The sequence below is a fragment of the Melospiza melodia genome, chromosome 4 (genome assembly GCF_035770615.1).
Source record: "Melospiza melodia melodia isolate bMelMel2 chromosome 4, bMelMel2.pri, whole genome shotgun sequence".
NCBI classification, from domain to species: domain Eukaryota; kingdom Metazoa; phylum Chordata; class Aves; order Passeriformes; family Passerellidae; genus Melospiza; species Melospiza melodia.
Genome location: NC_086197.1, coordinates 84,817,510 through 84,841,550, shown reverse-complemented (window position 1 = coordinate 84,841,550; position 24,041 = coordinate 84,817,510). Strand labels below are relative to the sequence as shown.

General features: G+C 37.2%; 1 long non-coding RNA gene across 1 annotated transcript in view; it reads right to left on the bottom strand.

Annotated features, from left to right (window-relative positions):
• Window positions 1-21,531, bottom strand: part of LOC134418105 (uncharacterized) — a 49,116-nt gene extending 27,585 nt beyond the window's left edge. Inside the window, exon 1 of the long non-coding RNA XR_010027698.1 lies at window positions 21,445-21,531. This is a non-coding gene — a long non-coding RNA (uncharacterized LOC134418105). The remainder of the gene's footprint in view (window positions 1-21,444) is intronic.
• Window positions 21,532-24,041: the final 2,510 nt, after the last annotated feature.

Here is a 24,041-nt window from a genome sequence, read left to right as displayed (position 1 = left end):
AGTCATTGTATAGAAGTATTTCTATTCAGTCACACACTATTCTAAGAATCTGCTACATTAATAGTATCATTTCTTTTCTCTTCCTATTTTAGAAGTTTCATAAATGTCTTCTGATTATTTTTCTTTTTACTCTGAAGATTTATTGTAAATTTCACAGGGGATCCTTAGTCAGAAATAATAATTATTGTAATATATTAAATAATTTATATTAATAAATCACTGTATATATATTTACTTAAATATTATGTTTGATTCTTTAAGAGTGTCAGTCCAAAACACTTCCATGCTGCAATTTGCATGAATATTTTGCTATTGCTGTTTGTTATATCTCATCCAGAAAAATGCATGCCACTGGTTTATTCCCCTGCTCAAAGAGTGAACACATATTCTTTCATCTTGTTTCCCCATTTCTGATTCAAAATTCTGAAGAAGTTTATTCACAGTTGTTTGTCAAATCACTTACAAGACGGCACAGCTTCCTACTCATTACAGATGCAACCAGTCATTAATTTACCATTTTACTTGCAGCAAATGTACACTTATTTAAAAAAAATAATGATTCATTTCAAGGATTTATATTACAGAAGGAGTACAGGCAGATCCAAAATAGGATCATAACTTTTATGCTTAATGACCTATGAGATGCACATGTTGTGCTTCCTTCCATTCATAGATGTTATCATGAATAACAGACACTGCCTATATCAGTGTAGTATTGTTGTTTCTCCACATTCCTTCAGAAGAATTTCTGTCCGGTGTACTGTATTTCTATTTTCTTTTCTCTTACCTGTCAAGTAGCATATTCTGAAGTGTCACCACAGAACTAATAAGACCTTTGTAACATGAACTCACAGACACCATTTGAAAACCTCTAGTCCCAGACTAGACAGATATTGACTGAATCACATTAGTTCAAAATTGAGAAAACTTAAAAAAACCCTTACAAGTGAAATCAAGCAACCTTCTCAAATCCGTCTACAAATCAGCCAAATTCCTAAAATTGGGGGGAAACTATGGACTGCAGGACAAATAAACCCTAGAGTTTTCACAAGCAGAAGCTGACTACCTTCCCACCAAGATTTTGAAGTAAGGTCTTCACAGAGTTGTATTTCTAGTGGAACCTCTATCCTGAAAGCTGTACAATGATGAGGCTCTTATAGCTTACAATTTACTTTTTTTCTTGTCCTTCCAGTTGCTGCTACTGACACAGACTGAAGAAAAGAATTCTCGCCTATAACAATTTAATAATAAATGATTTTTAGGAGACAAAGGCTTGTATCAAGGTTTACACCATATTTCATATTTCTCTTTTCTACTATTTTGTCAGTTCCATTAGAACTGCACCTTTCTTCCTGTTTTTCTCTCCCCATGCTTTCCTATGAAGCACACATTTAGTGTAAAGAATTGTGGAACAGTGATATACCTGTGAGGATGAAGCAGCAGTGGATAATATTCTGCAAAGTATGTATTTATGTATTTTATGTTAACAGTTTGAGAAGTAAACATTAAGTTCTCTAAGTGCAGCAACTCTTTTTAGCACATAGAGTTAAAGGCTCTGTGCATCTGCAATGTCAGTGATGAACCAGGACCCATGAATGCTCTCTTTGTGCTAGTAACAAATCTGCTACATAAGCTGCTGCAAAGCTCAATTAAGACAAAATATTCTTTTAAGACCTGAAACTTGTCCATCCTCCCCCTCCCCCAGTTTTAATCTGACAAGAAAACTCATAAGTTTTATGATATGCATCTGAGATCATTGAGTGATTACTGCCACCTAGTTAATTCTCAATGCAATGAATTACATACAATCAGTATAAAAGAAGGACCAAGCCCTCAGCTGATGTATCTGACAGGAAATAATAAAAAATGGTTAGAACATTCAGTCACTTTTCCCATAGGAAAAAATTGCTTTCTGACATATATATTTTTTTTGTGTTTATCTAATCTGCTTTTACAGGCCCCAGTGCCTGGGATACACTCACATGTACACTGAGCTTTCCCTCTGTAATGCAGCACTTTCCAAAGCATTTTGCCTCCATGTTATGAGTACAGTCCCTGAATTCATGAAGAAAAGAAAGCAAAAAGCCCTCTGTTAAATGCTGAGGGTAGATTGGACCTTCATGGCCCACATGCCAAAGGAAAGTGTAAGGGGTAAGACAAGGATATCTCATTATAAGAGTGTCATTGCTCTGTGACTTTATCCTCTTGATTAGAGTAGAAGCAAAACTCATCCCACCATTCATAACTTACTTTTGATAGTCATATGTTTCTTCCTACCCCAATTTTTAACAACTCCAGTGCGCACCTACTTCTGAGAAGCTGCAGTAGTAAGAGAAGTGAGCAAGCCTGTGGTGCCTCTCGCAACTTTGTGAGGTCTCCAAACTGAAATTCTGTGAGAAGAGATCAGTCCATGAACTCTGCTTCTCACTGTCTCGGCAGTATAGCCCAAGGCATCTGAAAGGGACCAAGTGTTATTTGGCCAAGGCCCTAAACTTCTAAGGAGTACTTCGAACACAGAACATAACTGGGGAAGAGCAAGCTCTTTCCCACCATAATTCAGCTTGTTTGGAACAGTGCCTCTGTTATCCCTTTAAAAATAAATAAATTATGCAGACTATCTGCCTTGCCCCCAGATCTTTTAGTCATGCCAAAAACTGCTTGTGTGCAACCAGCTCTACTGTGTCAGTCCTGGAAAGAAGAGAAAGCTCCCAGAAGGACTGATGAGAACTCTGTATGCTAATTGCCTTTCTGACTGGAGAAGAATGCAGCAAAAAAAATTATTATAAAGGAGAACAATGAAAAATTAGTTGCTTTGTCTAAATGCTTCCAGTTGTTGATAAATGCTCACTGTTTAGACTCACCAATTTTTTTTTTAAGCCTGCAGCTGCAGTGTTCCTCGTTCCTTGCCATGAGTGTTGATCTGACTGTCTGCCAGATAATCACCAATTCCTGCTCTGCTGTCTGCTTCAGTTATTTTTTTAAGAGCATTTTTCTCCTTTTCTTGAACCTGATGATCTCACACCGGAAATTCAGCTTTTTTTTTTCCCAAAGAAGAGGGTCTTTTGTGATGGCAGCAGAGCACTCTTACAATCAGCTGGGAGTTTTCCTTACTTAGGCAAGAAAAAAAATAAGGTCAAGAATTGACAGAGTTCCAGCAGTGCTTAAACTCTAGCAGCACAAAAAAGCTATTTAAGGAGCAACAAAAAACTAAAGACACATTTACTCTGAGGTAATGGTGACATAATTTTTTGGAGAATAATTCCCAGTTATTTTAACCTATTTTTTCTTGCTGTATTCAGGACCAAAATGTGAATAGGATATAGATGTAAACTTTACATGGAGACAGCGTGTCTCACAAATCAGCATAGAAACGTTCAGCACAAAAATGTCTCTTTACCTTGACAATAAAGGCCAGTTTGATAGTTTATTTTCTTTATTCCTACAATGAGCCCATTGAAAAACCTTCATCATTTTTATTCTGCTTCAATGCCTTACAGTTTTCTATCCCTTGTAAAGGAAATAAAGTTACTGAAGGCATTTTGGAGACTCTGAATGAGATCTTGTTTTGAAGTTTCATAATGATTTCATGAATTTATTTTATACTGCAAATTACAGTCTCTTGATTGCTAACATGAGACTTTCAGGTTTTTATTAGGATGTCTGTGGCCAAAAGACTGGCCAAATTTACTTTAGCCTTGATTCAGGTCTCAGCAGTGCCCTTACTTTATAAGTAAAAGATCCCTTTGTGATCAGAATATCTTTACCTTGCTAATCTAATTCTGTACTCCCATTTTTCATTTCCCAGTTGACTGCTCCATGTCCTCCTGCACAGATATTCTTGGAGAGGAGCTAGGGCATATAATATTTTAGGAAAGCAAACCTGCTTTTCACCACCATTTTGCCTGTTGGAAAGTATTTTCAATGCAGTTCCTAGAAACCAAGTGTTGCATAAAGCAGTGTAAAGGGTCCAGTTTATTCACTATGCCACTCCCTGTGCTATTGTATGCCTGAAGGAATATGTGACCCATTTCCCAGGATGTCAGAGAGAAAAGGTAAACCAAAGCTTCCAAACTGCTGTACCAGAATTTCTGAATTATCATTTTGACCCATTTGTTGTTAGAGTGATCTCAAATTATCCTAGGTAGAAAGCAGAATATGGAAATGAAGCTCAAATTTACCTCAGGTATCTTTAACTTTTGGAAAACTTTTTGCATCATCTAATTCACCTATAGAGATGATGAAGATACAACGTGGAGGATTGGGATGGAGGGAGAGAAAGAGAGATGTACATGAATAGAGATAGATATAGACAGATATCTGTAGAGATATAGATCTTCTACAGTCAGTGGAGCAGAGTTGTTCACATCCTGAGAACATTTCACTGTATTTAAACATCTCCTTTCAAATGTGATGAATGATCCTCTGCTGGCATCTGTATCTTCAGGGATCACAGTGTCAGACAGAATTATTTGTTTTAGTTGTCTAATATAGGGACAGAGAAAGTTGGGTGGCAGGTATCACAAGATCCTGGGTGTGAACAGCTGTTCCAGAGCACAGATACTGGGGTTAATTTCCTGTTGAGCAGAAAAGCAGCTTTTGTGAGCCCATCACCTGTGCCAGCTTTGCAATCCCTCCTGCCAGGCCCTGCTCTGCAGGTGAGGACACAAGGACAGGAGCCTTTGGGTCCTGGGGCCAGGAGCATTCCAGCAGGTTTGTTGTATTACAGAGGATAAACAAACAGCTGAACATGGCTTTAGATGGCATAGAGCTCTTATAGCACTGTTAAACACTTCCCTTTGGAGAGCCTGGGCAGCTCAGTTCTTCAATGGTGAAACCATTTAGATTATAAAGACAAATTTGTCAATAATGAAACTCTCCTCCTCAGGTTCAGGATGAGCTGGTGATTATACATGTCAGATTCCACTACTTATTCCTGAATTTATTCTTTTGAATTTTCTTGCCCTGTCTCCACCTTTGGAGGATATGGTGCACATGAAGAGAAATGTCTCTCTTCCAATCTTCTTTCCTTCCTTTTACACGAAAATAAATGAAGCCTTGAATAGAGCAACATCTGCATTACCCTCCAGAAACATAAAAAAAGTGCAAGATTTTCAGTGAATGTACAATTCACTGTTCATTACAATTGTCATAATTGGCAGCATCTCTGCCTCTTTTAAAGGAACACAATGACTCCAGACATTCTCAGTTACAGCAGATTCTGATTTGAATTGCAACAATTACAAGTGTCCACTGGGTAGATCATCTTGTCCTTTTTGCTAATACATTATTGTTTCCTCTGATATTTTCCTCAGTGTTTCATCCAGTCTAATTTTGCTACTCTTCTGGACAGAATATTTCATTACCAAATAGGATTATCGCTAATAAATGCAGCACTTACTCAGTCCACATTTCCTTGTGTTCTGTGGAATCCCATTTTTGTTCAAAAGCATTTATACTTGTCAATGCCACCTTCATTAAATGTTCCTTCCTCCTCAGGAAACCATCAGCATTTTGCATGTTTTTTAGAACTTGAGACAAATACTTGTCAGTTTCACAAATTAGGGCTGTAATTGTCATGCAATGTTCTTGAAAAGATTCAGGTTTGAATACCATCCCCTCATTATGTCAAATATCATCCCTTATTATTTCAGCACATTTGGTCCTGAGATAAATTCCAGACACTCGAGAAAGAATGAAAATAAAAGCACTGAAGAAAATATTTGATCCATATTTTGGCAAAATTTCACATTTATTTTTAAATTAATAACCAGAAAAATGAGAAGACAGGTCTTGGTTACTTAATGTTCATGATGCATTAGGACATTGGCTCTAAAAATAATATTATTTAGTTCTCTTTTTTATCAATAATCGTGAATTAATAAAACTTCAGTGTTTTGTATAATCTAGGAGCTGTATATGAATTACCCTGGATATTTGTTTGAAAAACCAAAGTCACATTGATCCTTCAGTGCATAAATAAGATGAAACTAAAGTCTTCCATGAGAACAATAATCACCACCCATTTATGATTCACATTTGCAAAATAAAACTAAAAAGTAAATCGTGAGAATGCAAAAATAAATCAAGATCTGCTACATCTATTTTCTGCTATTTTTTTCCTAAAGAAACAATTTTGATGTGATTTGTGCTCTTTGTGCAGATATCTGTCCAATTGCCTGAAGTGACTTTTGAACCCACTGGACAATTTTAGTCCAGTCTGACAGAGGGATAAAGGTAAAAAAGCCACACTTCAACAAATTTTTGTGGAAATTAGCTAAGTGTGAGAAATAAGGGCCAATTTCAGCCCTTAGTGAAGAAAGGTAAAATAAGCTTGCTTATCACACATTTTGTTTGCCAACAACCAACTGTTTAATCAGCTAATGCACAGCTTAGATGGGCCTGGACAGAAGAGGAGCTAAGAGAGGATAATATAGGAACATAATAGGATTTTGAGTAGTTCAGTACCAGTACAGTAATTTAAAGCGTACAGATCAATAGGAAACCACAGTTCTTTAGGTTGACTTCTTACAGAAACATTTATTTTTCCCTAAATCAGTGAGTCAATCTTGTGTTGCTTCTGCTTCTTTTCTCCTTCATTTCCAATGCATTCCACTAATAAGGTAGTGAGAGGTGGACATCAGAGTCCAGAAAGCTACCTAATAAATACCTAAAACCTCTATAAATGTGATCTTTGATCTAGCCAGCTGATAACTGCCCTTAGCATAGTATCATTTTTTAATTTCAGTGTTTCAAATAATACAGAATCAAGGTTTGAACATTAAGCAGATGAGTAGTCCTTTTTTACATTTAGAATAAGTAGCAAAAATTCATGCATGATTTTCTAATGGTAATCCTACAGCTGTTAATTTAACTTTCATTCTATCATCAGTTCATTTAAATCATTTTATGCTATTCTTATGATGGACAATATGAAAACAAGTCTGTAAGAAAGAAGATTGGCTATCTTATTCCTGGCTTGTGACACTGATTTGTTTTGCAATCATGCACAACTTCTTTTACTTTTGTTTCTCACTCTAGTCCTCATCAATCTTGTTTCCTTATGAAAGCTGCTGAAAACAAAAATGTTCCACTAAGCATTTGGATATAACTGAAAGAATAAGACTTTTGCTTCTGTTGTAATGCTGTTTATTGTAACTTTGTTGCCATTATTACACAACTAATGCAATTACTGTAAAGAATTTCCTATGGCTCTATTTTTTACCTTGGCAACGCGTATACAGGTAAAACCCTTCTGATGAAAAATTACCATTGACTTCTACCTCTACCATCTTTCATATTACAGAAAGACAGTGACAAAGTTTGGTGTCCTTTTATATACATGAAAGACCCTTTCATTCTAGATTTTTTTATAGCAGGGGAAGCTTGCTCTTCTTGAAAAAGTCATCCATGATTGAATATCCATTATTAGATTTATACAGAATCTAAGTAACTCTAAAAATTATACAGACTATTGAAACAAGTTTTGATTTTTAGCTGATATAACTAATTATATTTAGTTATTAATTATATTTTGTTTTGAATTTCAAAACAATTTATTGTAAACATTTTTTAAACCTCACTTGTCCTAATCACTGGTCTTGAGTCTCTTGCCATTTAATTGCAACTTTTATACCAATTTGGCCCAACCAATAATTTTATTAAAGATATAATTATGCTCAGTAGGTGAATATATTGAAGCTAAGACATTTAAACACAAATGCTCCTTTAAAACAAAACAGTTCATAATTTTGGATTAATATCACTGCAGCACAAAGAATGTAGATAAGCATATTGAACAGGTTAGTAAATACTCTACAACAAAGGTTGTTTGTTTGTTTGTTTGTTTGCTTGTTTTATTATGTGGGTTTCGAAGATCCAAACTAAAGTAAAATGTTGCTGACATGAGTTGGATACTTTTGCTTTGAGATATGATCCACCAAGGAACATTGTACACCCTGTTAGGATTTAGAGCATAACCCCAGATTTAAAATCCACAAATCACTGGTCAGGTGCTGTTAAACTTGGAAGGCATTTAATTTTCGCAGCTGTTTAAATGCCAGGTGCTGTCTCATTCCCATTCTGCCTGGGCCTAGACACAGGCCAATTTCTACCAAACTTTCGTCTGTCCACACAAAAAAGTGAGAAAAGAGAATTAGCATTTTTCCAAACTGAGCTGCCAGTGCAGACAGCCTAAACCTCTGTTACATCATGCCCAAGCATGGAGTTTAGACACTGAGGGGTTCTTGTTAATGTGACCATCCCAAAATATGTAAATGTTTGAAAATCATAAAGCTCTTTGTGGTAAGTACCTAAGTATCCTAAGATACAAAGGTGCCTTTGAAAGTCCTGTCCTGTGAGTTCACTCTGTCTCCCTCTCCTCTCCCTCTTGTTCTCTCAGTTATTATATAATTATTTTCTACTTTTTCCCCCTGTGTTGCAGCCATTTGTCAATTTTATTTCCCTTATTTCTGAGGCCTTTTTGAATCTTCCTACTCATCCATTTACTTAAGGAGCCAAACAATATCCAGAGAGCCATTGCCATCAAAGATGAAGTGAAGTACCCACTTAATGGTGTTCTTCTAGGCTTCTCTATCAAAACTGAAGGTATTTAGTCCTTGGTCTAAAATGCCTTGATAGCATTATATTTCTTTGCACCAGCTGAAGATATACTTCCAGTTTCAACGGTTCATTGCAAGGACTCGTGACACAAAGGAATATTTTAGGTTTTAAAAGGCACACTTTTTTTAAGGCAGCTGATCAATGATTTGCAACAATGGAATTAATTGCTCTCATTCTTTTCACTTATGTAAGTACCAAACCATTTGTATTATTGATCCAAGAAATGTTACAGTGATTTCTTCAGTGATTTGTTTGATTACGTGCTCCAGTGGCTGTCTATTCCAGTGATTATTGTTAGCACAGCCTTTTTCCCCAATGTTCATTTCATAGTACAATGATTACAGTTATTATCACTCCTACAATTATTGTTGTGAGCGTCAAATTGGTTTACAGGTTCCATAAACACAATTTAATTCTTTTTCGAATAAGGCAACACAAAATCACACATTTTCTATTCAAACTATTCTTATGTTTTATTAGTTGTATTCTAATTAGGTTTTTTTCATTTTAAAAAATGACATATAAAAGGATCCTGCACACTGATGAGTTATGAGGACATCTATGATGCTGAGGAAATCCCATTGCTGGGGTCACACCACCTGTCAGACCCACCTCCAGAGGCTTTCTCTTGATGAAAGGAAGAATGAGTGCAGTTACACTCTTCTCACTGCTGGTTTTCTCATCTGATAGAACACTGGACTTTGGAAAATACAATTTTATCCCAAAAGAAAGATGCTATATAGTGATTACAGTACTATCCTTATGGTGATGGTAAGGGCTAAAAGTAGTTTACTTACTGTAGCATGACACTGACCAGGAAAGAGATTCTTTCATTTGTAAGGAAATAAAGAAAAATTGCTTTTGTGTAAGCATTTTATGGACTGTGGCCCTAGTAGCAAAAGCATAACAGAATATTTTTAATGCTTTTTCTGTGTCTGTTCATCTTCCCCCAAGCCATGAGAATTCTGATACATCTGCAGTATTTTTTCATGGCTGGTTTTACTCTGAGCTTCCAGGTCTGCAGGAAATTTTATAAAGTGCTTTGTGTATGTTTATATTTTGAAATATGCCTAACTAACAATGACATCCATGTAATTTAGAAATGTAGTAACTTCTTTGCTGCATTGATTTTGAAGGTCAAAGAGCCACTGGTGCCAGTTGGAGCTATTCTGATTCAGCTTGAGTTTTAGGGTTGTGTTCAGATCAGGTTTTATTTTATCTGATCCAATTCACCTACTATCCCTGCTGAAGATACAATTTCAGGAAGACAGGACTGTGTCTTTACAGATCAAAGACAGCTAGAAAAAAAAAACCAACAGAGAACTGGGGAATGGAAAGAACAGGAAAGAATAGACTCTTCTTGCTGACACAATTAAATAGAAGACAGTTATTGAACCATTTAATGTGTCTCACCTCTCTGCATGAAAAAGCCATAAATAATGTAAGGAGAGGAACTACTTTTCTTTACAGCACCTGCACAATGGTATGTGTTGAAAATGACATACACAAGTCCCCCCCCATCTGTGAATAAAGGTTTAGTTAGATATTAAGTTCATGAACAAAGAGCAAAAAAAATTAAACTGTGAAAGAAAAAAAATCATAGTAAAAAAAACTGAGATCTCTGTGGGTTTATTCAAAAGCAGGAGGCAATATTGATAGTGTTTAGTGTTTTTCAACTAAATATTAATGACAGAGTTTTGTATTAATGTATTGGAATCCAGTTCCAAATCACTTTGATTCCTCAGAACAGTACTCTTTCCAAGCTGTACTGACACATGGTTAGTGTGAGCCAGAACTGGATGGTTGGTGCTGTGAAGCTCTTCTACACAGCTATTTTTCATCAAAACTTTCAAAAATGTCTTTTGAAAACACATCCAGAACAATACACACTTGAAAATATCATGCAAAAAATAGTCTTTAAAGTTCACATTAGAAAGTTAGACACAATATATTGCCCATAAATTTGTTTTCTATGGTGATGAAAAAGTCCTGTAGCCCTAAGCACACTCCTTCCTGCAACCATCATTTTCCATTTCAGATGTAGTAAGGAGGAGATAGGTCACCCGCCCTCGGCCACTAAACTAAATCAAATGACAATTAATGTTCTGTACTTGGGACAGTGTGAAGATTTCTGGAGCAGAGAGCAGGTACAGGGCATCAAAGAGAAGCTCTTCTGGTCTTCCTAGAACTTAACTTCCTGAGTTCACAGCCTCCTACTCCTTGTATGCACAGCCCTGGGGAGGGGCTGAGTCTCAAGGAATTCTAGCAGAAACCTTCCTTACTAATATCCCTGGGACATCAGGATTTTGTCTTATAATCATGCATTATCCAAAGCACATCAAAATGGCATTTCCAGCCTATTTACAGCTTAAAATGGGCAAATTTGTCCATCAGCCCAATCGCTACTCCATAAAATAAATCCTAGCAAAATATGCTGATGCCTATCCTCCACATCCTAGAAGAGGGCTGAAGACAGCATGCATGGATTTCTGGGCTGAAGTGTTTGTCTCTTCAGTCATGGTGAGGGCCCTCTGATTCTCATCAGTCATATGTTTTTATTCTATCTGTGGTCCAAAAATTTCAGATCCCAAACCCAAATCACTTCACAGACCTCTGTGGACAGCTTCCTGATAGAGAACAGAAAAAAGGAATAAGGGCAGATGTTTTTTATTAGAATCTGCTATGCACAGACAGAATAACTTTCATTCTATGTATCTGTGAGGCCTATGGTTGCTCTCTGAGATCTGGGTGCCTTTAGTATGGGAGAGGCCAATTACAAGCTGCTAACTGGCTGAGTGTTGTCAGATGATGCTTGTGATGAAAAGAAAGATCAAATGCCAGAAAAGTGAAATGACTCTAAGTTCAGAAAATGGGGAATTTTCCAAAGATGCTGGCTAAGGGGCACCTAACCTTGCAGACACCTACATTCATCCTGTAAGTCTGCTTGCAGCGTTTAGCAAGGCCATCACCACAAATTTGCTAATATTTGCAACATATATTGACCTTCCCCGGCACCATGAGAGTCCTTGGAATAGAATTTATCCAGGATCTTCATAATCTCTTAGTCTTTCAAGGCCATAAGAAAACTTATTGAGCCACTCTGTGTACATCCCTGAATTTTCCCCTAGCACCATGCAGTGGGTGATGCCAATCTACAGCACACAGCAAGCAGTCAGCATAATACTAGAGCTCAAGGAGCTATTGACATCTGTAATGCAGTGGAACTGTTAGTGAATCCCTTCACTGGGGTGTCATATTTTAAAGCTTTCTAATGTTTTTTTTCCAGTCTGTGAAATGCTTCCACAAAACTGATGTATGATCTTGGGAAAACAGAAACTCAATCTGCACTGATTTACACCATCAGGACAATGAAATCCCTGTGAAAACAGAGTCCTGTTTTTTTAGTACTAGCTCTTCTGGATGTTACTTGTAAAAATATTTTCTAATGGTTTCATCTGACAACAGACATTTTAAAAAATCCTGAACTGTATTAAAAGACCTCATATACCAAAGTTTTTTTCTCTCACTAAGATTCCTCTTGTATGTTTTACAATTACCTCCACACAGTCAGTGATTTCTGTGTTGAAAAGCATGTAAAGAACATTTAAAAAAAACACTATCAGCATTTCTGATATTTTTAAAGGCATTACAATACTGAAACAACCTACCAAATATTTCAGCTAATTTATTCTAAGTATCTTTCTGAGTCCTAAAAAAATCAGACTCATAAAAAGGATATTTATTATCGAGATCCCCTTGCTCTCCATATGACCCTCCCAGCTCATTTCCCACTATAACTTTAATAACTTCTTTTGTGTTTCCAAGCTCATTCCTGTTCTTTTCTAGACCATCTCAAGGATATATTTCTTATGACTGAAGGATGGAAAGATTGATACCACTTTTCATGTACAAGGGGGAAAAAAACCAGCACTATGAAAAGGGCTACAGGTCATTAAGCTCCTATAAGATTTATTGTCAGAAGTTCTGTTAGAGACCAGACAAGCCTTGAAATGAAATGGAAAGTCTTGAGATACAACCTATTCTGTGTAGGGCCTAGAAATGGAGGGACATTGCCAAGAATCTCTACTCTGAGAAGAAGTTATTCACTTATTTTTGAGAATTGATTTGTGCTCACTTTGAGATTAAGTTTTGTGAAGTGGCTGACTCTTTTTTTCTAATACACAACCAACTAGTTTAGTGTATTTTTGTCTCATATTTCCTGTCTGAGGAACCAGAGGGTCACAGTTCTATGTCTGGGAGAAACAGTTACACATCCATGCTGGCTGTCTGGTTGATGCAGTGGCTATGGCTTGTGGTCTAACAGTATGAAGGTGGTAAGATTAGGGAAATTGTAGATGTGCTGGAATGCACTTTAACAGAGAGAAGTGCAAAGAAAACTGAAGAGTTCATGGGCTTATTACTGGGGTCTGTACATTTAAGGAAGTCCTGGCAGGGGGATCTCATTCAGAGAGAGTTTTCAGGTGAGAAAAAGACCATCCTGAGACTAAAAGGACTTTTCCCTTCCTCCAGTAGGCAAAACAGTGTTCCTACTCTATCTGTACAGAACACTGGAGTAAGGATTTCTAGGAAGCCAGAGGGGAGAGAGTGTTGTCTTAGTGTTCCTTAGCAAAGGAAAGACAACTAAGCAATAAAACCATAGAAACTGAAGCAGCCATCTATAAATGAACAAAACCAGCTATCAGTAACAAGAGAAGACTATAAACTTAGGATAGAAAAGAGAGAAACTGCAAGATTCCTTCAAGAATTGCTTGGAAAAATGGCTAAATTTGATGAACTGGGGAGACAGAAAAATGTTTTCCTTTCCTTTGAAGGTACAGAATTGTTGACATTTCTCTGTCAGGGACAGCAATTTCTTGCTGAAGTCTCTCTCTACTCCACCTGACCAGATGCAGAACAGAAAACAACAAATGCTGCTGCACTGAATAAGTCCCAAGGGACATCAAAGCCCAAACACCGGGACCAAGGGAAAGAGAGGAGTCCAACTGTCTGACCTTGCAGGCCATTTACCAAATCAGAAGCTATAAATAGTCTAATTCTGATATAATCACATGCATAAACATATCCTCCCAAGCAGCTGACACACATCCCTCAATGATGTTTTTGTTCACCTAAGACATTATTCACACACTGCACTTTGATACCTGCTTGGGCAAGCAGCCAGCATAAAGGTACTTGTACAGTCAGGGAAGAAGAAGACAGTATAATGTATGATCAAGGTGTGTGCTGGGCAGTTATGTAATTTGAGGTATATTTACATGTGCTTTTGTCTATTTGTAAGGGTTTTTTACTTTTCTTTAACTCTATTATGATATCTTTTAAGAGTAATGTACTGGATTACTTTTAACCAATTAGTGCGAGATTCATCCAAAGGTCAAAATAAGCAACACCAATTTTATAGACTGACCTCTTGGATGATTGCAGAAATTGAAGAATCAGGGACAACAAGACAAGGGTTACCTTGCTTACCCCACAGACAGCCTGAAACTGCAATTTTGTGATCAGTTATGCATGAAGAAATGTTCAGCTGTGTTGGAAATCTCAGTGTTTCCAAACCCACTCTGGTCTGTGTGCATGCTGTGTTGCTGTGCTGTGCAGAGCTGGCACATTGGGTTCTATTACTGTCTTGACATCCCTGTTCTTTTCCACTTAATTATTTTATCCCCATTGTGAGCTTTCTCACCTGTTTTAAAATAAAATAATTTGGCATAAAGCCACAAAAAGAGACCTAAAATGATTGTTAAGGAGAGAGTGGAAATAGGAGTGGGGATACTAAAGAAAAGAACTCAGTAAGACTTCAGTACCTCAAATAAAAAACCTGTGTTATTATTGTTGCCCTTCATCCCTGTGGTTCTTTACTATAATGTAAGTGATTGCTACCAAGCCTGAGGAAGTACCAGTGATGATTTAGCTTTCACAATTTAGATATCTGTAGCTAAATAAACTTAATTTCATTATTTTCAGAGTTAAGCCCCTTGTCTTGGAAGAATATCCCTAACTTCGGTAAAACTGCTCTCACTAAAACCTTCCCTCAAGTCTGTTTTCAAGCTAATAGTAAGTCCATTTCACTCTTTAGCAAACCACAGAAAGAGACAGAAGAGATGTTTACTACAATTCAAGAAATTGAAGAATGCTGAAATCTAACCTGCAAACAACCTTTCCACTTTCACAGCTAAGTGTTACAACTACCCTTTATTTCTTGACAGACTGCATTCTTGGGTCCCAGGTGTAAATACTTTGGAAATCTGAGATACAAGGCTTTCAACTGTATGCTGAAAGCTGTAAATATCAGGCACAATTTCCTTTTATTTTAATGAGTGTGTTGTCATGGAAACTTTGCAGTGCACTCTGGGCTTCATACTTGAAACTCTTGAGGTTTCTGGCAGTTCCCTGATGGGTCCTGTCAACTGCTCATTCACAGGAAGTGATAATAAAAATTCACTTTCCTATTCAGTGAACCTTGAATGAACTGAAGGAGAACAACCTCAAATCCACTTGCCTCCTCTCACTCCAAATTTCATATGCATGACTGATAGCATGCTACTTAACCCTTTCAATAACTGTGTAAACAGCTGAGATAAGTAACAGTTGAAACCCTCTCTTGTTGCAAGATCTTGAAATAAATTTTATTTTTTCATTAAACAGGTATTTAACCTGACTTCTTAAATATTTATAAATGTTGACCTCTGAGTGAGGTTGGAGATTAAAAAGGTGAATAGTTTTAAGCAAATAATTTTTTTTCTTTCCAGGTTTATTTCTTGATTTAGAACAGTTTAAAGTAATGGCAGAATGAGGATAATTTCTTATTTTCTGATTTTTAATATATTTTATTTTGTAAATGTCTTACACAGGTATGTCATGTTAGTGAGTGAAAGACAATAAAAAGTCCTAAGCATCCTTTTCCAATTCACAATGAAGTATTTTTCAGCAGGATTCCTACATTCAGAACGTTCTCCTGCTGTAAAATACCTTACCATTATGAAACTACCACTTGAGAACTATTTTTTCAAGACCTCTTTTGCTGCTCAGGGACAATCCCAAAAATTTGTCCTGAACATGATCACCAAAATGCCTGCAATTAATTAGGCATTTATGCTCCTATGCTGCTGTTCATCTATTTGCTCTTGGTTTTCATATTCCCCAACTTCACAGCTATTCCATTTCAATAAATTGACCCAAATTCTGTATATTGAACTAACTTGTCCCTCCCCTGGCTGACTTTAGATGTGTCTGCAAGGCAAAGAACTGAAACAGGCAATACTGGGTGTTTAATGGCTTGCATTACTGAGTTTCAGTAACAACTCCAGTAGCATCCCTGCATATGTCCAGCATCCCTGGAAGATCAGTGACACCAACACAGAGCATGTTAGCTGCTATGCCCTCACTGTTATCCATCAGGTCTCCACTTGACTGCACAGTCAGTTTCTTAGATTAAGAAATCTTTAATCATGTTACCCAAATGTTGATTTCATTGAGAGGAACCCCAAAACCACAAAATCAAACAAAAAAATCCCACGGCAGTTCTTGCTCCTATCCACCAATACAATAAACAGGACAGAAAGCAGAATTGCTCACTCATTGCTGTAAATTCTACTTAATCCTTCTGGGAAGTTTTGTGTGATTAGATATTTAGAAACCACGGCTTCAACCATTTAGAAGGGATCAGATAACAAAAGGAGGAAGGAAAATGAAGAGGTATTAGTTGCCACCAACAACTCATAAGCAGTGCTTACAGGTCATGTTCAAATAGGTGCAACATTAAATGGGCTCAGATATAGTGCTGATTTTGTCTGTTCATTTACACGAGAAATCAGGATTACTACATCTGTAGATGTTTATATGAAGTGCATGTAAAATGAAAAAAACCCACATATACTCACTATTTTAAGGAATTTAATTATTACAATTGAGTGAATGGCAAAATCTGCAAATCCCTTTTCCAATCCATAGCACCAACACAAAGACAAAAAATCATGCTCAAGTGGCTGGTAAACTGCTGGATTAATGTTTACTGTTATCACTCTCTTTTAGCTAGTGTGACTTTCCAGCAGGTACTTTTGTCTTTAATATTGTCTCAAAATATATTAATGCCTATTTGATTTCAGTTCTGGCACAGGGACACCCTGCAGCACTGTTTCTCTAGGCACGTGTAGACCTTTCCTAGGTCAATAGCCAAAACTGACCCAATGTCTCACTTTGGCTAGGAAGAGTATTATATTGCCTTACAGATATCTAAGTAGAAAATGCACAAAAGCAGAAAAATGAATTCATTCACATAATTCACATTATAAATATGCATGCTGTTTAACATTTCTGCTTGAGATTTCCATACTGACCATTGGCAGAAATTCTTTTCACTTAGAAAGTTATTCAAACAATGATCAGTTGCACTGAATGAATAATTTCTGGTTTCAGATACTCTCTTTCTAGAACACTACCATTTTAGAGGTTGTGTTTGCCATTTGACAGTGCAGCTCTTTCTTCATGAGAAACTACTTTGTGATGGAGGAAGAATTTGCATTTTGTCTTTACACATTGTGAGTATTCCCATTGACTTCAAATGGCCTTGAAATCAGCAGAGCTGTCACATACATAAGTCATCACAGTGTCAGCCAGACCTTTAAACAGCAGCCACCAAATCTAGCTGCTTCTGCAGAAGAATTTGGTCATTTACATATGGCACTTTTGAACACACAGATGTCATACTCTCATCAGAGGTTTGAAGAGAGGTGGGGAGAGAAATTAAACAATCCTGTGTCTTCGTAGGTCCCACTCTGAAATTGTCTGCTTTCTTCAAATGAACAGCGTTATAGTGAAGTTATTAGTAAGCTTAAAGAATGTTCAAAATAGGTTCAGTCTTATAATAAAACAGCATAGAAAATATAGAAAACATGGACCCTTACTCATCTGTGATCATACATCTCAGACACTTGTCCTTCAAACTGTTTATACGGGAGTTTCACAATCTCATCAGGTTTCTACTACATGCTTGAAAATAAAACAATTGTTATGGCAACATGCTGAGACAGTATAGTGCTTCACATAAACAAACAGGTTGACAAACACTAGGAAGAAAATGGACATTAAATTACCTCAACTGAAGAGAAAAACAAACACATAATGAAGTGGAAAATTATGCCACTAAAATTTGCTCATGATACAGGTGTCCCTGCCAGTTATTACTGAAGTCACTCTATCTTCTGCATAAATATATGCAATATTCATAGTTTAAAAATTGTTTCAAGCATCCAGTTTTATTTTCAATATTTAGAGAGAGATTGAAAGAAGGATGGGTGGCTGCATTCAGGTAAGGTGAGACAAAGCTATTTCATTATAGAAAAGGGCATCATAGGAGTAATACATAAAAATCAAGACAGAGAGGTGGATGAATAGTTATAATAAATCATTCTGACATTAGTTAACAGCACCTTGAAGAATTATGTGATTAAGCCTGGTAAAATAAAGGAAAATATGTATTTATGTTCATTCACACAAAAGTGTTGAATGAACATAAATATATGATGTTGAAATCAAAGCAAGTTGTTGAAATGAAAAGAAAAAAAATCCCAGCAATTAACAGGGTAATTAGAGTATTATAAACTGGTGGCAAGAGAGTGGGTTTTTAGGTTCAACCACCTCCTAGATGAATTCCTTATCTCTTTGGTTAGGTAACAGAAGGAATAAGAACCTATTTTGCCACACATGCATGTGTAATCTGATTACATTTAATTAGGATGGCATCCTCTGGACAAGATTACATTATTGAAATCTGAAAAAAAATTCAAAAAGCTGTCTAATTGGACAATGAGTTCTATAAAATTTGGACACTTTGAAATCAGGATGGATAACTTGGATATGACCAAAACAAAAAATCTGGTCCTGGGGTTTAAAGTTTCCTTTTACATTTTGAGCTGGCAATAATAGACAGAAAACAGCAGAAATTATATGTGTATATATCCACTGGCCATACAAGTTAGACAAACATTAATAAATTTAGTTAAACTAAGAAATGTTTCTTTTAGCAGCTATATAGAAATTTAGAAGGGTGGTATCAGATCTCGAATTGTTTATGTAAGCATTTTAAGCCACATTTATTCAATGCTGCCGCATTCACTTCACTTAGAACTAATACTACATGATTCTGTTTGGTGTGAAGGAATACACTCAGTGAAGGAACTTCTGTGCAGGTGCAGAGAGAGCTGCAGGCTGAGCTTTGGGGACAGGAGCCTAAGCCTGAGCCCAGACTTTGTCACCCTTGCCCTGTTAGGGTATAAAAACCCATGGGGATTCCTTTGTTCAGGGCCCCTTGTCAAAGTCACCCAGCTCAAGCTGTTATTTTGTTATTTAGTTATTGCACCATGACTAAATTGTTTTAAGTATCTGAACTAAGACTGTGCTCTGGGAAACCAGGAGTGGAGTCAGTAAGGCGACCAGGTCTTGCAGAGTGTGAGGTGTGCCAATGTAAAAGGGGTTTGATCCCATATCACTGCCTGGAGGTGATGCAAGAGTAACCCCCAGAGTAGATGATGGGGCAGGGAAGTTTCCTTTACATTAGCAGAACAGATCTCAGGATCCTTTAAATTACCTGAATGATTAAACAACACATGAATGGAAGACTTGTGCTGCTACTGTTCTTTGTCACAACTGAACACAAATCTCTATGTTTTGCATTCAGGCATGCCAGCTCATCTAAGACAGTAATTTAAAGACAAATTCCCCTCCCAGAAACTGAGGCAAATCTTGATCTGAAATGTTTGTGCTTGGCATTTGGCATGCTGCTGGCTGATACCTAATTTTAACTAAAACTCACACTGCTTTAACACTGCCAGTTTTGTGTAACCAGATTGGAAGAGCAAGAAGTTCCCCATGTTCTGGGATTTCTAGCTTGTCAGAGTGACACCAAGAAAAGTTCAAAAGTCGCTTTTCCCAGCCCGGCGCTTGAAGAAGGAATCAGAGCTCTTAATTTCTTGGTCTCAAGGTTGTTTATTGTATCTTGTCTATAAAATTCTTTCTCCTGTCCTGCCGAGCTCCATCCAGCAGGACAGTTCCAGGCACTCTGCCTGCCCCCAGGGCAGCGTTATGTCTTTATACTAAAAACTACATGTACAATGTTTGCAATTACTTTCCAATTCCTATCATCTCTGTTAGGCAGTGAGCTTCTACTCTAAGCCAATCTACAAGTGCCAACATCACAGCAGAAGATGGAGGCCAAGAAGAAGAAGGAGAAAGGCTGGACATGCCCAGATTCCTTCATCTTGCCCCCTGAACCCCCATTCTAAAAACCCCAAAATCTACTTTTTCACCCTGTGATAAATTCACTGTCATTCTACTTAAACTGTAATGGCTTGTAATCCTTCATGTAAAGGCTGGTAATTGTTTTTTCCAAGGGCTAAATCAAAGGCACAGGGGTCTTGGGCTGTGTGCCAAGGTCTCTGAGCCCCCTGACAGGGTCTTGAGTCCTCCAGGGCAGCCAGAGGAATTTCCTGGGTTCCCACACTCATGTGCATCTCTGTCCCAGGTGCCTTTGTGTGTGTCCCCTCCCCATGTCCTGGCACAGCTGAGCTGGCACAATTCTCTGTGGGGCTGCACTGCCACCAGGATCACTGAACTGACTGGCCTGAAAGAAAAAGGGTTTTCCCTTGGCGTGTTTTTGGCCTGCATTGCTTCACTGTTTCAGCCAAGAGTCCAACCTCATGAAAGCTTATGTTAGCACAGCAGAGGAGATCAAGAGGTTGTCACTGCTGTCATCATGGAAGCTGACATACTATGAGACTACAATGTGAGGGGAGCAGTATACAGTGTTTTCCCATATGAAACTGATATCATACCACATTAAATATTCTGTATCTCCAACAAAACTACATTTTTGATCACTGTAGTCAATGGGAACCAGATTTTCACTGCCCATAGCAAACATCTGCTAATGGTAATAATCTGCAAAACAACAAAAAACCCCTAATTTTAAAAAGTTAAGTGAAATATATTGAAGATCCTTTCTTACAAGGAAAATAAAATCTTTAATATAAATTTTAAATTAATAAATGTTTTTCCAGGGCTTCTTTTAAAAATTCCTATTTCAAATCATTGGCATATGACTGAAAATTGAAATATGTCAATTATCCTATATTTCTTTATACTGGTGGAGATCAAAAAGTGTACCAAGCATTCCAGAAAGTAAACATTAATCTAATCCTAATTTAGGGTACCTAATTCTAATTTAAGATATTTTATTATATTCTAAAAGGCTAATGGAAAAATATGGCCTGGGAATCATCTAAAAGTCAGGAAAGATAAGGATTTACTTAAGGCCAGTCAGAATGCTTATTTCCAAAGTATATCTTGTCAAACCAGCATTATTTCTCAGCTGTTCATTGTGAAGCAAAGTGCCTGACAAAGATTTTTCCCATTCAGTCCCATCTGCCTCTGAATTGCATAACATAAGCTGTCAGGAGCATTGGAGTTAAATTTTCTACTGCATGACACTTTTTTTTTTTTTAAGCTCTGTGCAAAATAAGCAAGAAATACATTGAACAGATTATGAATTGGCTATGAAATAGGTATATTTCAGTGTGAGAATTCTGTTTAATGGTGATCACTACTCTATGTTATTTGACACCTCTGTCATTGATCAAGAATTAAACACAGAATTGATTCCAGTCTATTTTGCAAAGTCATTCAGTAAGAATGGATAATTAGTGGACCAAGACAAACACAGAAAGCATTTCTGTATTGCTCAGTAAATTCACAGAATTAATTTAAACACCACTAAATACAAAGTAAAAAATCTACAAAGATGTGACTACTTACAGAATGATGGACTGGAAAGCTGAGATACAGCTAGGAAGTGCTGGATGAGCAATTTGACATTCATTTTCGGTGGTTTGCATAACAGTCTTCTGCAATGGCAAAAAAAAAGAAAGCATACTTGTAAGACTGCAGGATCAGTTAAGGCTAGCATTTTCTAGCTAGCTATTTTTTAAAAATGACATTATCAAATTGTTCAGAAAACAAGCCATAAACATATTTAAAGGTGGAGAAAATGTCTTTCTGTGAGAGACCGTAAGAAGTCCTTCTGTTTGCTTTCTAAAAAAGCAGACAGAAAGGGAATTTGAATGCATTGTATAAAACCTTCTTGTGGAGAAATTCTTTGAAGAGTGTCCAATCCAGTGGCAAAAAACTGAAACCAGAAAAATTTAAATGAGAAATTATAGGCACTCTTCTACCACTGGCAGGAATAAGTTAAAGAAAACTATTGAGAGAAAAGGTTTGTTTCATAACTGTTGATATATCTGGATGGAAAGTTCAACTCAAAAAACCCAAGTTATAGATCAGCTTTATCCCTGATTCAGCCCAGAGCATGCCTTACTGGGTGATATCTCTCCATCTGACATATGAAGGTAAAATGCATGATCTTGTGTTTCCTTTTTGCTTTAAGCTGTTAAAATGCCTGCTCTCAGTGCCTGGGGGCTTTTACGTGCCATCACCAACCACAAAAAAGCTATTGTCCTGTGTTAACTGAACTGCTATTTTTAATATTGTTTTCAGTGTCATTCTTAACAAGCTCATAGATCAACTTTCAGTAAAAAGAAACATCTGTAGCCTCTTACACTGGAGATCAGAGGTTGTTGGTAGACAAAAGAAAGGTTTGTTTTCAGGCTTATATTGTCACTATATTCTCTGATTTAGAAGACCTTAGCATATTATTCTTGAAAGGAATGTCATTATAACCTCCTTTTTTCATTAACAAAACTCTAGAGCTTCCATTATTAGCATGGCTTTCCCATGTAATTTTCTGAAAAAGACTCCTCTTGCCTTAGTGGGAGGGGAATTTGCACACATATATATCTATCCCTACTCTGTCATGCCATTCCCAATACTATTTTTTCCCTAATGTTTAAGATTTTCTTAAAAGGACAGTAGTTCTAGAAAGCAACATGTGAGTTATAGTTAACAATTTAAGCATGGTATACTTTATACAGTACAAATACACCAATTTATGTTTTAAAACACCTATATTGTACAGCCAAGGCCTTTAACACTTGTGCTCTAGAAACCAACTGTCACTAAAATGCCAGTCAAGTGATGCTTAAATTAGCCTCAGAAAGACTTTAGGCTGCACAATGACTCAAGGCATGAAGTCTTGCCATGTTTGGATTTGGATTTGTGGCTCTGGTCCTGGAATCCACCCAGCAGAGACTGTGCAACACAGACCATGAAGGCTGGGGTGGGACATGAGCTGGGAACGGGACCATCACAGCTAACACAAAGAGCAGAGGGTCAAATTGGTCAGAACAATTTTTAAAGAGTATGAACAATGAAATTCTGCCTTTTCCCTGGAGTTTTGCTCACACACTACACTGGGCTGTCTGTCTGATAGCCTTTTTTTGAACATGAGTTTCCAAGCCCTTCCTCAGGCAGGGATGACCAGCGCACTTCTCTCCATTGGGTGTCCAAGGAGGAGCTGGGGGAAGTGGCTCTGCTTCCCTCTTCAACTAAAAGGTTCAATGCCACCCACCACTGATTACCCTGCAGGAAAAAATGCCAGATTTCAGATAGTATTCAGGAGCACAAAAGGAGATGACTGACACCTCCTAATGCAGATTCCACCAGATGGGAAAAGACCTTGATCAAGAGGGCTGAACTAGAGGAACATATGTCTAGAAATATAAATCTTGGCATGAAGTATAAGATATTTTGGACAGGCATTACAGCAAACTCTTACTTGATGATTCTTAGACTTCAAAGCCCTTATGGTGTTAAATTTGAGACCTCATGCATCTTGCATTTATGAATTGTTATTATAGTTATGTCCCAACTCATCACATTCTCTTTTTTAGTTGTACTACTTAGTTTCAGCAGTAGTCTAAGCTTGAGCTCTTTCCAAAATCTAGTGACACCCACATTGTTCCAGTAAGAATTCAGACTGGGTAATTTGCACTGACAGACAAGATTTCTGGCATTCTTGTCTCCCTCATACTGTCAAAGAGGCAGATAAGATAGAGGAGAAGGTCCAGGGCATGCCAAGGTCCATTCACACTTCAAATGAGCATACCACAGAGCGTCTGCGACGTCCCTAAGGCCTTCCCTTCCCCTTTTTTCTCTTAGATGGTGATGAGGAAAACAGATTTTGAAAATACCTGGAAGCGTGAATTCACACAATGAATAAGTGCTTTTATAACCCTTTAAGCAAAGCAGATTGACAGCTTACTGAAAAAGAAGCACTTCTAAACACAATGCTTCATTAACCAGCTAGAATGAAAACTTCTTTCTGCAAATAAAGTGGCATCTTCTTGAGAATTATATTCTAGGGAAAATGCTGTAGCTGACATTGTGAAAAGTGACAAAATATTTTGCCTGACAAAATCTTGATAACATTTCATTTTCTGTTTCAGAGATTTATACTC